The sequence below is a fragment of the Cavia porcellus genome, unplaced genomic scaffold, assembly GCF_034190915.1.
Source record: "Cavia porcellus strain 051 isolate PalLab524CR breed Dunkin Hartley unplaced genomic scaffold, mCavPor4.1 scaffold_6, whole genome shotgun sequence".
NCBI classification, from domain to species: Eukaryota; Metazoa; Chordata; class Mammalia; order Rodentia; family Caviidae; genus Cavia; species Cavia porcellus.
In genome coordinates, this window is record NW_026947489.1 from 96,300,826 (window position 1) to 96,316,655 (window position 15,830).

The window sequence follows — 15,830 nt, forward strand, 5'->3', positions numbered from 1 at the left end:
ACTGTTTGCCCACTTTATATGCTTTAATTTTGTAACTTGAACAACTAGTTCTAAGATGACAATATGTATTATATTAACTAGTGATTTGCTACTGTTTATTTTTTCTACGATGCTGTATAACTTGTACCATTTTTTTGCTGTTTTTTTCTACTTAAATAAAATTTAAAAAAATAGAAGTCCTCTGTCTGAGAGAGAATTGGCTAGGTTTTGTAAGTTTTCTTTTGATGCTGTTGGAGATTTATTTTGATGTGCAAAAACTTTTTTAATAAAATAATATCCCAGCTGTTGATTCTGGGAAATACTTTCCATGCAGTTTGATTTTTGTTCATGAACTCTCTTGCTACTCTATCTCTTTAGTGTTTCTACATATTTTGTCTTCCAGCAGACTTAGTGTTTCTATTTTAATATTTAGATCTTTGATCCATTTTGACTTTAGTTTAGTGCATGGTGATAGGATGGATCTAGTTGTATTTTTCAGCATGTGAAATGCCAGTTTTTCCAGCACCACTAATTAAAAGGCTGTCTTTCTTCCAGAAAACAGATTTAGCTCCTTTGTTAACACGAGGTTACTGAATATATTTGTGTTTGTGGTTGTATCTTTTATACTATTCCATTGATTTTATTAGGACTGCTTATATTCCAGTACAATACTTATTTTATCACAGAAGCTTTGTAGTATATCTTCAAGTCAGATATTCTGATGCCTCCTGCTACGTCTTTGTTGGACAGAATTGCCTTTGGTATTCTAGGTCACTTTTGGTTCCATATAAATTTTAAGAATAATTTTCTCTAGATCTGTGAAATACACTAGTGTTATTTTGATTGGAATTGTGTTAAATTTTATGATAATTTTGTGAGAATGGCCATATTCCCAATGTTTCTTCTTCCTATCCATGAACAATGAATTTCTTTCCATTTTCTGAATTCTCTTTGGTTTCTTTGTTCAGAGCATTGTAATTTGTACTGTAACTTTCATTCTTTGGTAGATTTCTAAAAATTTAATTTTTATTCTATTATGAAAGGTGTAGTTTTTCTTATTTCACTCTTGGTAAGTTTCTTGTTTGTGTACAGGAATGCTATTGATTTTTGAGTGTTGCCATTGTATCCAGTATATTTCTGATTTTGGTTATTACATATAGAAATCTTTTAATACACTTTTTGAGGTCTTCTATATTTGATAGTAACTCAATATTTGCTTTGCATAGTAATTGTACTATATGAATTTCTCTTTTCTATGGCTAAGATTGGTGCTTTATTAGTACTTATACTTTGTGACTATTCAATTTGTTTTGAAGCTGCAATTGATGCTGTTTCATTACTATAATTAAGATGATATATCTCTTACTGTTATCATTCAATACCAACTACATGAATTGCCTTGTAGTCATTAATAATATAATGGTCAATTCTTGGAAAACTGTACTGGTTATATACACTGCAACATCCCATCTATCAAATCAACTGAGGTGACTGCATACTTGGGGCAGAGCAAAAGACCAATTGTTAGCCATGTCCAGAGGGCATCACAGAAAAAGAGACATTAACTAATCTCTACATAGTAAAAATAAAGCTTTCTATGTCAATCAACCCACAAGACTGAACACATAAAAAACAAAGAAACAATAGCAGCTCCATCAGCAAAATATATAAACATGAGATAAACAGCCAATAAAATGTCTCCAAATACTCCCAACTACTGCAAAGCTAATCAATGGGGCATACAATGGGAGAAAGCTATTGTCTTATATGTGAACTCCTCAAAATAATATCAGCAAAGATAACAAAGCAACAATAAGGCATTTTGCAAACACAAAGAGGGCCTAATTAAAAAGATATTGGTTCAAATAATAAGGGAAACTATAAAAGACATTCATAAAATGCTACAACAGATAAACAAAAGGATGCAAAATATGCATAACAATCATAAAATGTATTTCAGTCCATATCAGTACTTCACACAAAAATTCAGAAGATTAGAAATTCTAAAAAATTATGGTCAATTGAAATGTTCAATGTGAATTTTATGTTAGAGTTGTTTTCAAGAAACTTTAGATATAATCACTGAGCAAGCAAAATGAATACAACATCTCCTAGATGATGCAAAGAAGACTCATCTAAGATAAATTCGAATTAGACAAAAATCAGAAAACAATAAAAGTGGCATAAAATACCAGTGTAAAATTTCCTTCCTTGTACACTTTGGGTTTAACTTGTTTTGGTTTTTGTTTTCTAGAAACTGGAGGTTGAACATTATGGAAGCTCAGTGTTTTCCTGATGTGAGTATTCACTGCCATCAAAGCAATTAATTTGCAGTTTATACATCACAGAAAAGTCTTAGAACAACTCCTAATATTGAAAAGTATTTCTCAAACCAACAGCAAACATACGTAACACTAGAGTATTTGAGTTTTATGAGAATTCACTTGAAATATTAACATGTTACCAAAATATTAGAGAAAAATAGGAAAATTCAAAACAATAGGGAAATTAAAACAGATAAAACGTAGCAACTATACAAGCTAGGAAACTGTGTTCCTAACATAAGAATAAGGATAACATGGGTATAATTTAAAGTGGTATGACATTGTCAATAGCATTTTTCTAACCCAAAGTGTAAAAATTTGAAATCAACAGAATAATTTTTGAATATCAGACTATGAAGATTTAATAAGGGACAAAATAATTACTAGTAAAATAACCAAATGCATTTAATATCATCTTTCTTCTAGGGTATAATCATATTAGCACTTTCAAAATTTTCTGTTTATATTTTACTTTTTAACTTAAAATAAACTTTTTTTAAGGTACCAGTGATCGAACACATGACCTAGCACTTACCAGGCAGGTGCTTCTGCCTGATGAAATAAATTCCCAGTAAAAAATAAAATATTTTAGTAATATTGAAATATATATATTCTTTTCCTTTTCTTTTTTTTTTTAATTTTTTATTTAAAGAAAAGGAAACAAAAGAATACATGGAGATTTTAAAAAAGGGTAGAAATGATACAAACTTACAGAAAAACAAACGGTAAGAAATTGCTGGTTGATAAGTTACACATTGTCATCTTAGAAGTAGCTGTTCATGTTATGGAATTGAAGCCTTTAGAATGACATTCATAAAGTGACACTACAAACCCTTCTGCTCTATGATCGAACAAGAGCTCAGTAACATGGTTATCAGTCCTACACATTTGTTTTACTTCTCAAAGAGGGTAAGATTAAACATATCAAAGCAGAACATAGCAGTTAAAAAAACAATTTAAAGAAATACAGATTTCATAGGAAGCCCACTGGAGATCTTGATTGTCTATCTAACTGTCTCTAGTTTTTTACAAATAGTTGTCCCCTTCTTCATCCACCTTATATACTTAGTGTATATTATAGAACTAATCAAATCATTGAAGACTTTTTAGGTCCTCAAGTACCAAATTAGGGAAGACAATAGTAGCTACCAACTCATCTCTCCTTCTCTTTGTGATAGCTGTCCCCATCTCTACATATGCTGAAATTGAACTCAAGAAACCAGTCCAATGTCATTCTAATCAGCAAACATTAGTATTGCTAGAATTTCTATCATAATGCTACTAAATTAGCCTCGAGTTTCCTGGTGTCTCTTCCTCAGAGTATCTGTTCATTACATCTTACATTATATAATCTGTTCCCATAAATAATTAAAAAGAAAAAAAGAACCCATGTGTGAATTTCCACATATATATATATCCTCTCTGTGTTATAGGGAATACCAAGTCATAGCAAGCCAGCAAAACAATTTCCTAGAAAAACATGCAATGGATAAAACATTTAAGACCACAATATAGATGATCTTCCATAGTTACTATGTTTCCTCTTGTTATTTTCAATAGATTTGACCACCACACTGGCTTATTATAGTTAAATATAGTATCACCTATTTCTATAAAAACTTAACTTTGGCAGCATTGTAGGGTTTGGAAGCTGTTACTAATTAATACTAGTATGGATATTCTTTACAACTTGTCATCCTCAGAGTAGTTGCCTCTACTTTTAGGGTTGATACTGACAAGCATACCATTTTCAAATAAAATCAGCCATGGCCAACCCATAGTCTTACGATTCAGATTCAATTAAGATCAGTCATAGTAAGACAATGTAAGTATTACAGGATTTCAGTTTAAGTTAATAGGAAAGTAAGGATAGTTACCATGGTATAGCCTGCTATTTTTGAGTCAAGATGTCTGTGTCCTCAAATCTGACGTGAGCGGACAGACCAGAACAAATTAAATTCAATCTAAATATGGCACTAGGGCTACTGTGTCTTTTAAATCATTATACACCATTAGCCATGACCTCTGCTTTTTTTTTAAAAAAAATATAGTTTCAGAGCTGTCTATACTAAAGACTAGCTTACCGTCTCTGCCTCATGTCTGCTACTACACTTTTCTGCTATAATTTGTCCACCTTATTCCCTCATTCCATGGTCTGTCCCGTTCACTGAGGCCTCTCTGCCACTGTTGCTGGAATCCTGATATCTCTTCCTCTCTTTCTCTGTAATGTCCTTCAGCACTCTCTGTAGGGTTGGATTGGTGGTCACGAACTCCCACAGTTCCTCTTTGTCTTGAAAGTATCTTATTTCTTCATTAATTTTGAGAGAGAGTTTTGATGGATATATGAACTTTGGTTGCATATTTTTTTCTTTCAGGACTTGGAATATTTCTCCCCACTCCCTTCTTGACTTAAGAGTTTGTGTTGATAAGTCTGCTGTTATTTTGATAGATTTCCCATTATAGGTAACCTGCATCTTTTCTCTGGCTGCTTTTAATATTCTGTTTTTTTGGTGGATTTCTGGGATCTCGATTATTATATGTCTAGGCGTAGATCTGTTTTGGTTGTAGGTAGCTGGTGTTCTGTATGCTTCTTTTATCTGGATATCATTTCTTTTTGCTATACATGGGAAATTTTGCTTTAATATCTCTGTGAATATTTTTTGTATTTCATTTTTGGATGTTCCTGCTTCCTCACTCACATTCTTTATTCTTAGGTTATGTATCTTTTTGTCATCTTCCAGTTTTAGAATTGCTTCTTTCTGGTTCCTTGTTATTTTTAAGAGGCTTTTTCTTTCACGTTCATATGTCCTAAATCTTTCTTCAAGTTTCAGAAGGCTATCTTTAGTTTCTGTCAAGGCATTTTGCCAATGTTCAATGGAGTTTTTAGTTTCCTGATTTTCTCTTTGGATCTGTTTCATGTATTCTAGGTTATGCTTAAATTCTTCTTCAGATGCTTCTCTTTCTTTTCTGATTTCCTCAGTTCTTCCATCTGTGTTCTCTTGGGTGGGGCTTGTCATTTCTTTAATTAATCTCTTTATATCTTGCCTCACTTGGATCAGGAGTACAGCTTTAAATTCCTCTATGAGATCATGTAGGTACTTTTTAATTTCAGCTGATGCTGTGTCAAGTAGTGGATGGTTACTGTGCTTGTTCTCTTCGGTGTTTACTTCTCGTGGGCTTATTTTCTCCTGTTGGGCAGCTGGAGATTTTTTTTTATTTTTATCTCTTGTCATGTTTCTGGTTTCTTTCAGACTGTCCTGGAGTTCTCTGGCCCTCTCCGATTTGCTTAGGGCCTTTCAGAAGCGTGCTGGCTTGAGTTTTTGCTGTCCTCCCCAATTTACTGTTATCTGGGGTAGACTGGGCTGCAGGGGCTGTACAGGCTAGTCTCTAGCCTCTGTGCCAGTTAGTTCCTAAATTAGGCTGTACTTTCTGGTTGTCACTGAGTTGTGACTATTTTGTATCCGCTCATTGGGCCCCAAGCAGAGGCTTGGGTTAGCCCCAGTATCTCCTGCCAGTTCTCTTTGTACCAGAAGCAGCTGACTAATGTCACTATGGCACAGGGTCCTGCCCAAATCTCAGCTGTTCTCTTCCAGACCTCTCTGTGTCAGGAGCACCAGCACAGCAGAACTGCCCAAACTCTGTATGAGGCTGAAGCCAACACGTACTCAGGCTCTGCCCAATTCCAAGATGCCTTCCACTAGCCCTCCCTACAGGGGGCTCAGTGACGCCACTGAGCTGTAGGTTCTGCCCAACTGTAAAATGGCTGTCACCAGACTCTGTGTTATTGATGTCCCCGTGGTGGCGGGCACTGTCCTGTTCCAAGATGTTTTCTGGCCAACCCCGGCAGTCGCAGGGTCTCTAGTACTCACCAGGGTCCACGCCGCCCACCTTTCCCACGTTCCCAGCACAGCACTGATCGGTCAGAGATCCGCGCAGCATGCATTCCCGGTACAGGGTGGAACGGTCAGGAATCCGCGCTGCGTGCACTCCCGGCTCAGTGCGGAACCGTCGGAAACCCGCGCGGCGTGCCCTCGCGGCCCGGCGCGGAGCAGTCAGAAATCCGCGCTGCGTGCACTCCCTGTACGGCGTGGAGCAGTCAGAAATCCGCGCTGCGTGCACTCCCGGCTCAGTGCGGAACCGTCGGAAACCCGCGCGGCGTGCCCTCACGGCGCGGAGCAGTCAGAAATCCGCGCTGCGTGCACTCCTGGTACGGTGTGGAAGGGTCAGAAACCCGCGCGGCGTGCCCTCCCAGCACAGTGCGGAGCAGCGTTTGGCTTTGGAGCTCGAGAGTCTTTCACAATCTCCTCTGGTGTAGCTGGGCAGTCAAAAACCAACACAGCTTTTCCTGTTGCGTCCGTGGGTTAAACTGTTGATTTAAAGGCGCAGGATTTGCATCTTCCCGTTTTCAGCCTTCACAGTCTCAGCACGACTTTAAATCCTCCAGCTGCACTGTCTTGGTTAATAAGAATCGTTATCCATTTGTCTGGCCCTCTCCATGTTGTGATATTCTAGCTTTTAATATGATTTCTCCGGAGAGACTCTCGCTCGATCCTCTAGTTAGCCGCCATTTTCTAGAGCCCCCTTTCCTTTTCTTTTTTTGAGAGGGCTTTATTTTGTAGTTTAGTCCAGCCTTGAACTCACTATGTAGCCCAGGTCGGTATAACCTTGAGCCAACTAGCTGCCTTTGCCTCGCCAGCGCTGGGAGTATAGAAGCCAACCAGCACACACACAGTATTGTCCTTTTAAAATTATGATCCACTTCAAATATGTTTACAGTCAAAAAATTTTAATGCTAAGAAATTAATAATAATGATATAATACTTAAGTTTATTTTAAGCAGAGGATTTTGATCAAAGGCTCAGTAATAGCAGTGCTGGAAAATATTGCTTTGAAATATAAATATGACTCATCAAAAAGAAAATGAGTAAGAGGTGTGAATATAGAATATTACAATTTTCCCATAGAATACCTCATATTTCAGAGGTCTAGATGTAACATATGAACAGTTTCCTCAGAGATCTATCTCTAGTGAATGAAGTAGTGTGAAAATCCATCCAAAATAACATTGGAATCAGACAATAGGGTCTATCCCTTAGTTTGTCCAAATGAAAGCTGAAATATGAATGAGGCTAATTGAATACTAATAAGATTGGCCTTTGCAGAAGGAAATGTTCACTTAAATGTTCATTTCAAGATAGATAAAAGTTCTATGGTTGAAAGACACACAACAAAATCTCAGAATTCTTGTTGGTTATTTGCAATTTACACTTAGTATTGCAAATCATTCTCAAGGGCTATGAGCATTAAAGAATTTACTAGAAGAGGTATTGTAATTAAATAAAGAGTTGAAGCTAGAAGTGCTTTATTGACGAAATATTAATCAAATTATACATCATCAATTTGACATAAAAATGCGAACTTTTATGATATACAAACTCATTTTTGCTTTGTCTAAAATAATTCTATAAAGACTAATTGTAAACTTATTTTAGCACTACAAGTACTTCTTTTAAACTACTTAAGTTCATCTATCTAAATCTAAATTAATACACATTAATACATCAGAAATTGGCTAGTAGTTTAGTAATTTAATTATATTTGCATTCTTTTCTATACAATATTTTCATATTTTTGTGAAATCTATGGAAATTTATTTCTAATAATGCTAGACTTTAAGATACCATATGCTATATGGTGTAATGAATTAGAAATTAAATTATAAAAATGTAACTACCTATACATATAAATGAATTTTTGTATTATATTAGATGTACTTGTTATACTTGTATTAACAATATCTTGGGAAAGTTGAGTTAAATTTTTTGGAAGCAGTAATGAACATTAATAATATTTTAAGGTTTATTGCAATCATGATAGGAAGCTATAAGAAACTTTTACAGTTTTCACTGTACATAAAAGCTATGTGCTTTCATTTGGATTTGAAGATAATACTAAATTGCAAAAAAGGCCAATAAAAGTCTAAAATTTTCTCTGTATTTTACAGTTTCCTTGGATTTTTATAGAACAACCTCCTCAAAGGAATCAATCATAAAAACCTGCTACATAAGTAAAAGATGTAATTTATCTAAAAAAAGGACCAACCTTTGGCCAATTAGTAAGCATTTAGACTACACATGTCATAGTATCTCTGTCATAGTACCCAGCTACCTAGTGGGCAAGTGGTCAAGACACTATATGAAATAATGCTTTAGCTATGCTCTGACAAAAATACAATAAAACATTTGTCCAGTAGGCAGACCATAGTTGGCCAATTCATTACATTTAATAGGTGAATAACAGCTCAATTTTGGGGTCAACAGGCTCCTACACATGACGAAGGTCTTGACATGTCACTAAAAACATTTTAGGAAACATCCACAAAAGAGTAGAGAGATTTTAATAGGCAGAGTTAAAGAAGCTCTTACTCAGAGAAAATAGAATGTGAATCCTTAAGAGAGAGATAATTACCATCTAGGGAGAGAGGATTTGATGTGGTTTTAGGGATGCCCTGAAAATATAAAATCTAGGATATACACTTGTAATACTTGTCAGGTTAACCATTAGTAGATTGATTAGATTAGGGTATAAAACATTTTCATGTGTTTGAAATAAAGACATATGATCCCCAATTAATAGTGCTCTTTCCTTGAAGGTGGAAGTCTATAGGTTATATATAGATTTCTGGATCTATAGTTTTGGGAACATAAATCAAAGATCCTCAATTATAGACAAAAATTGACTCAATTTATGGATTTATATTATCTTTAAAATTCTGATGAATTTTTTGATTGGATTTCCTAGAAGAACAAAAGCACTTTATACCTGCATAATTTTGATTTTTCTCCAGAAGCTTCAGTTTTCTTAAAAACACAATTGTAAAACCACAATTTTCCTGTGACATTTTTATCTATCTTTATGTCTTTTATCCTGTCTAAGTTTCATACTTATGAGTAATAATTTCAATTGAAAACTTATAAAATAAAAAGTAGATTAATAAGAAATTAAATATAAATTCACTCAGGAAATTACATAGCATATCTACAATGTCCCTTTAAAATTTATATTTCTAATTAAAATTATTTATATTTATATTTAGCACTAAAATTAAGACACATGATGAAAATTTTCTTCTGCATTCAGTTATTTTGAAACATATGCACTTAGTGTAAAGATCCTGAATTTACAATTGAAACTACAACTAATAACTTCCTAAGTTACGTGAACTTATTTTTCTATATAGCAATTTGTTTTTTCAACTTATATTTCACTAATCTTATGTGTAATATGAATGTGGTAATAATAAAATTTTTAGTAAACATAATATTTATTGGTGATTTTGCAAAGAAGCATGTCTTGGTAATCATTTATGCTAACTCATATTTTTAAAGAATTGAGGCTGACTCAAGTTTACTGAGCTAGAAATGACTTGATATACTATGATGATGACATCTTCATTGTATTCAATAAATACTTGGTTAATTTTTAAAAATTATATCATTGCCTTAATTATATTGAAATTGTTCTTATTCAAAATATACAAATTCTCACAATTTAGTATCTTCATGAAATACATGCAATTGTAGGTGAATAATAAATCATCAGTTCTCAAATTCTTAAGAAACTGTTGTAGAAAAAGTGGAAGACTCAAAAAGAAATTTCTGAAATGACACAGACTTTTGTTATTATCTAACCTTGTTACCTTTTGAGTCCATTAACTACACATTTGCTACAATTTACAGTCTTTATACAATCCTACAATTTACAGTCTTTATACACTGAAATAGTCATATTTCAAACTTTTTCCACCTTAAATTAATAAGGATTTGACACATTAATTCCATACAAAAAATAAAATTTTCTGTCCAGTTTCATTTCATTCCTGATAAAAGCTAAAGTAATTGGACTCTCAGTGTATCAAAATATCATTCCCCAGATAGAAAAGGTTAGGTGGTGTAATTATTTTCATGATACTTTAACCATAAAGTTTTATTTGTTATCTATTAATTTGTAGGTCAATTGGAAAGTCAGTGAAATAAATGTGACTACACTGGATTTTTCCAATATTACAGAAAACTGATCTACTTAAGGAGCATAGAATTCTTGAAGGTTAATACTCTTGTAAAACTAAAAATCCTGAACTTAAAGTTTGTTACTTTTAAATGAATAGTTGATCATTGGTAGAATGTTTTCATTATGACATACAAATGTCAAAATACACATCTACAAGCAGATAATACAATGCTTCTAGAAAAAGACCCATCTCCATGGAACTTCAAAAATTCAGAGATTTTCTTACCTAATATATTAATATTTTAATGATTTGATATAAACATGTTTCCAAACACCAATAGGATAGATTTATGCAAAACAGGAATATACAGAAACTTTTGGAATAGTATTTAGCTATAACTGATATTAATAGTTTAGGTAGCTGCTATAACTGAACTAGTCCTTTAAAACTGATGGTAATTCTGTCTTATAGACAACCAACATCTGCTCCTGTACCCAATTGTTCAAAGTTTTATTCTAGACACAGAACCACGTAGAATGTCAAACAAATGCCATGTAAATATATCATAAACACAAAGTATACACCATAGGAAAAGTATTAAAAATATTTAACTTTTTTGTAGACTAGGATATAACAAAATCATCCAAAAGTATTTCAGAATTTATCTTCCATGCATATATGAGAGGAAGAAGGGCAATGGTGCACACCAGTGAGAGGGGGAAGCCCACAGGTGCACACTGGTGAGAGGGTAAGGGCTGAAGGCACATACCAGTGAGAGGGTGAAGGCCGCTGGCACACACCAGACAGAGGGGCAAGCCCGCACATGTCGGTGGGGGATGAAAGTGCACCAGCACAACCAGTGAGAGGGGGAGGCCCCCTGGTGCTCTCCTGTGAGAGGGGAAAAGCCACTGGTGCACACCAGTGAGAGGGCAAAGCTCACCTGCGCTTGCCAGTGAGAGAGCAAAGCCCACCAACACACACCAGTGAGAGGGGGAAGGCAACTGGCACACACCAGTGAGAGGAGGAAGGCCCGCAGAGCACACTAGTGAAAGGCAGAACATCACTGGTGCACACATGTAAGGGAAGGTCACTGGCACACACCAGTGAGACGGGGAAGAGCACCAGCGTACATCAGTGAGAGAGGAAAGTCCACCAGCAAACACCAGTGAGAGGGGGAAGACCACCAGCACACACCAGTGAGAGGCGGAAGGCCTGTGGAGCACACCAGTGAGAGGCGGAAGTGCACCAGCACACCCCAGTGAAGGGGGAAGGCCACCAGCGCACACCAGTGAGAGGGGAAATGGCACCGGTGCACACCAGTGTGAGGTGGAAGGGCACTGGGCAAACCAGTGAGAGGGAGAAGGCCACCAGCACACACCAGTGAGACGGGGAATACCCCCAGCACACACCAGTGAGAGGAGAAATCCTGGCGGTGCACACCAGTGAAAGTTTAAGGGCCAATAGCACACGCCAGTGAGAGCGGGAAGTCAATGGGCGCACACCAGTGAGAGGTGAAAGGGCACCAGCACACACCAGTGAGAGGGGGAAGGGCTCTGGTGCACATATGTGGCAGGAAGAAGGGCACCAATGCACACCAGTGAGAAGGGGAAGGCCACCAATGCACACCAATGAGAGGGGAAATCCCACTGGCGCACACCAGTGAGAGGGGGAAGCCCGCAGGTGCACACCAGTGAGAGGATAAGGGCCGAAGGCACATACGAGTTAGAGGGTGAAGGCCGCTGGCACATACCAGTCAGAGGAGCAAGGCCACCAACACACACCAGTGAGAGACGGAGGCCCACCGGTGCACACCAGTGAGAGGGGAAAGTGCACTGGCGAACACCAATGAAAGGGGGAATGCCACTGGTGCACACCAGTAACATGGGAAGGCCCGCAGAGCACACCGGTGAGAGACAGAAGCTCACTAGCACTAGCACACCCAAGTGAGGGGGGAAGGCCACAGGCACACACCAGTGAGAAGGGGAAGGCCACCAGTGCACACCAGTGAGAGGGAGAATGGCACTGGTGCACACCAGTGAGAGGCAGAAAGGCACCATGCAAACCAGTGAGAGGGAGAAGGCCACCAGTGCACACCAATGAGATGGGGAATACCACTGGCACACACCAGTGAGAAGAGAAAGCCCACTGGCACACAACAGTGAGAGGTTAAGGGCCAACAGCACACACCAGGGAGAGTGGGAAGTCCACGGGTGCACACCAATGAGAGGGGGAAGGGCACAGGTGCACACCAGTGAGAAGGGGAAGCCCACCAGCACACACAAGTGAGAGGGGGAAGACACCCAGTGCACACCAGTGAGAGGGGCATGACCACCGGTGAGCACCAGTGAGAGCCGGAAGCCCACAACACACACCAGTGAGAGGGGGAAGGCCACCAGCACACACAAGTGAGAGAGGAAAGGCCACTGGCATACACCAGTGAGAGTGGGAAAGCCACCCACGCACAGCAGTGAGAGGGGGAAGCCAACCAGCACACTGCAATGAGAGGGGGAAGGCCACCAGCACACACCAGTGAGACGGGCAAGCCCAATGGTGCTCACCAGTGAGAGACGGAAGCCAACTGGTGCATTCCAGTGAGAGAGAGATGCCCAGGAGCACACAACAGTGTGCGGGGAAAGGCCACTGGCGCACACCAGTGAGAGGGGGAAGGCCAATGGCAAACACCATGAAAGGGGGAAGTTCGCTGGTGAACACCAGTGAGGGGGCAAGGCCACCGGTGCACACCAGTGAGGGGGGAAGCCCACCAGCGGACACCAGTGAGAGGGGGATGGGCACTGCTACACACCAGTGAGAAGGGGAAGCCCACCAGCACACACCACTGAGACGGGGCAATGGTGCACACCAGTGAGAGGGGGAAGGCCACTGGTGCACACCAGTGAGAGGGGAAGCCCACTGGTGCACACCAGTAATAGTGGAAAGCTCACAGGCACAAACCAGTGAGAAGGGGAAGGGCACTACACTCACCAGTGAGAGGGAGAAGACCATGAGTGCACTCCAGTGAGATGGCAAATTCCACCGACACACTAGTGAGAGGGGGAAGCCCAGCAGTGCACAATAGTGAGAGGTTAAGGGATGATGGCACACACCAGTGAGAGGGGGAAGGACCCAGGTTCACACCAGTGAGAGGGGAAAGGGCACCAGCACACACCAGTGACAGGAAGAAGTCCACCAGTACAAACCAGTGAGACTGGGAAGCCCACAGGTGTACACCAGCGAGAGGGGGTAAGCTACCGTCACACACCAGTGAGAGGGGGAAGGCCCCAGGTTCACACCAGTGAGAGGGTGAAGCCCATCATCGCACACCAGTGAGACGGGAAGGGTCATGGGCGCACACCAGAGAGAGGGGGAAGGCCACTTGTACACACTAGTGAGGGGGAAGCTCACATAACCACACCAGTGAGAGGGGGAGGATGCCTGCGCACACCAGTGAAAGGGTATGGGCTGATGGCACACACCAGTGAGAGGGCGAAGGTCACCATTGGACACCAATGAGAGGGGAAAGGGTACTGGCACAAACCAGTGAGAGGATGAAGGCCACAAGTGCAAACCCGTGAGAGGGGGAAGGCTACCGGTACACACTAGTTAGAGGAGCATGCCCACTGGTGCACACCAGTGAGAGACAGAAGCCCACATGCACACACTAGTGAAAGGGAGAAGCCCACTGGCACACACCAGTGTGAGGGGGAAGCCTACCAGTGAACACCAGTGAGATGGAAGACCACTGCTGCACATCAGTGAGAGGGGGAAGCCCACTTGCGCTCACCTGAGAGAGGGGAAAGGCCACTGGCACACACCAGTGAGAGGGTGAAGGTCACCCGTGCAAACCAGTGAGAGGGGGAATCCCACTGGCACATAACAGTGAGAGGAGCAAGACCACCAGTGCACACCAGTGAGAGGAGGAAGAGCTACGATACATATCTGTGAGAGGGAGAAGGGCACCGTGCACACCAGAGAGAGGGGGAAGCCGCAAGGCACACCAGTGAGTGTAAGGGCTGACAGCACATACCAGTGAGAGGGGGCAGGGCACTGGCCCACACCAGTGAGAAGATGAAGGCCACCTGTGCATACCACTGAGAAGGGGAAGGCCACCGACACACACCAGTGAGGGGGGAAGACCCCCAGTGCACATCAGTGAGAAGGTAAGGGCTGATAGCACATACCAGTGAGAGGGCAAAGGCCGCTGGTGCACACGAGTGAGAAGGGCAAGCCCAACAGCACACACAATTGAGAGATGGAAGCCCACCAGCGCACAACAGTGAAAGGGGGAAGCCTACCTGGGAACACCAGTGAGAGGGGAAAGGCCCATGGCACAAACTGGTGACAGGCAGAAGCTCACCGGCACACACCAGTGAGAGGGGAAGCCCAACGGCACACACCAGTGGGAGGAGAAACACCACTGATGCCCACCAGTGAGAGATGGAAGCCCACCAGTGCACACCAGTGAGATGGTGAAGCCCACTGACAGACACAAGTGAGAGGGGGAAGGTCACCGGTGCATACCAGTGAGAGTGTGAAGCACATCGACATACACTAGTGAGAGGGAGAAGCCAACTGGCACACACAAGTGAGAGGCAGAAGGTCACTGGCGCACACCAGTGGGGGGGGTAGGACAGCAGGGCACACCAATGAGAGGGATAGGGCACTGGACACACCAGTGAGAGTTGGAACCTCACCAATGCACACAAGTGAGAAGGGAAGGGCACCATTGCACACCAGTGAGAGGGGGACTCCCACAGGCGCACACCATTGAGAGGAAGAAGGGCACTGGAGCACACGGGTGAGAGGGGGGTGGCCACTGGCACACACTAGTGAGGGGGGAAGCTCATCTGAGCACGCCAGTGACGGGGAATCCCACTGGGGCACACCAGTGAGAGGGAGAAGGCCGTAGGGGCACAGCAGTGAGAGTGGGAAGATCAATGGCGCACACCAGTGATAGGGGGAATGGCAAGAGCACACACCAGTGAGAGGGAGACGGCCATCAGTGCACACCAGTGAGATGCGGAATCCCTCCAGCACACATCAGTGAGAGGGCAAAGCCCAGTGGCACACACCAGTGAGAGGTTAAGGGCCGAGGGCACATACCAGTGAGAGGGTGAATGACACTGGTGCACAACAGTGAGATGGTGAAGCCCACCAGCGCACACCAGTGAGACAGGGAAGCCCACGGGCACACACCAGTGTGAGAGAGAAGGGCACCGGCGCACACCAGTGTGAGGGGGAAGGTCACTGGTGCACACCAGTGAGAGGGACAAGCCCATTGGAGACCTCCAGTGTGAAGTGGAAGCCCGTAGGTGCACACCAGTGAAAGGGTAAGGGTCGATGGCACACAGCAGTGAGGGCAAGGCCTCCAGTGCACACATGTGAGAGGGGAAAGACAACCAGAGCACACCGATGAGAGAGTCAAGACCACCAGTGCACATCAGTGAGAGACAGAAACCCACCAGTGCACACCTGTCAGAAGGAGAAGCCCTCTTTCACATACCATGGAGAGGGGGAAG